General features: G+C 43.5%; 1 protein-coding gene across 2 annotated transcripts in view; it reads left to right on the top strand.

Moving 5' to 3' along the window:
* The window catches only part of Dlgap5 (DLG associated protein 5), a 30,385-nt gene that overhangs the window by 11,843 nt on the left and 17,449 nt on the right, over nt 1–1,093 (top strand). The gene's annotated exons all lie outside the window — the stretch shown is intronic.

Here is a 1,093-nt window from a genome sequence, read left to right as displayed (position 1 = left end):
CACCGTGTGTGTGTGTGTGTGTGTGTGTGTGTGTGTCAGTGTGTCAGTGTGTCAGTGTGTCAGTGTGTCAGTGCTGGTTCCTATGGAGGCCAGAGGCATCAGGTCTTCCTAGAGCTAGAGTCAGAGGCACTTGTGAGCCATAGGTCTAGCTTCTGCTTGCCTTCTTGCCTTTCTTCTCAAAAAACTACCTCTAGTAACAGAGACTCTGTAAAGTGGGAAGAGGAAGGCCAATTAGAATCCTCCGAAGAGAAGGCAAAGTTGCTGTGTAAAGACTAGATCAGCTGTACAGCATTAGAAATCGCTTGGCATCCACAGCTGTTGATATTTTTTTAAAAAAATCTTTTATTAAGAGTTTCAACATTTTAAAATCCTTCTGTAACTAGTTTAATAGAGTTTATTCTCATTATTGTTTAAATTTTTCCTTCCAAGAACTAGTATTTTTTAAATGTTTTTTTTGTTGTTGTTGTTTTTATTTTGTTTTTTCAAGACAGGGTTTCTCTGTATAGCCCTGGCTGTTCTGGAACTCACTCTGTAGACCAGGCTGGCCTCGAACTCAGAAATCTGCCTGCCTCTGCCTCCCAAGTGCTGGGATTAAAGGCGTGTACCACCACTGCCCAGCTTTAAATGGTTTTTTAAGACAGGATTTCTTTGTGTAGTCCTGGCTATTCTGAAACTTTCTCTGTAGACCAGCCTGGCCTCAAACTCACAGAAACCCTCCTGCCTCTGCCTCCAGAGTACTGGGATGCACCACCACAGCCTGGCCAGAATAAGCATTTCTTTTTAAGATTTGTCTATTTTATTGGTATGAGAACACTGTAGCTGTCTTCAGACACACCAGAAGAAGTCATTGGATTCCATTACAGATGGTTGTGAGCCACGATGTGGTTGCTGGTTATTGAACTCAGGACCTCTGGAAGGGCAGTCAGTGTTCTTAACCGCTGAGCCATCTCTCCAGCTCCCAGAATAAGCATTTTTAAAACTAGAAAGGCAGGCTGGCTGGTACATGCCTATAGTCTTAGCCTTGGTAAAGCTTGAAAGGCAGGCTGGCTGGTACATGCCTATAGTCTTAGCCTTGGTAAAGCTAGAAAGGCAG

The sequence above is a fragment of the Mastomys coucha genome, unplaced genomic scaffold (genome assembly GCF_008632895.1).
Source record: "Mastomys coucha isolate ucsf_1 unplaced genomic scaffold, UCSF_Mcou_1 pScaffold9, whole genome shotgun sequence".
Classification (NCBI taxonomy): domain Eukaryota; kingdom Metazoa; phylum Chordata; class Mammalia; order Rodentia; family Muridae; genus Mastomys; species Mastomys coucha.
This window is presented reverse-complemented; position numbering and strand designations above follow the sequence as displayed.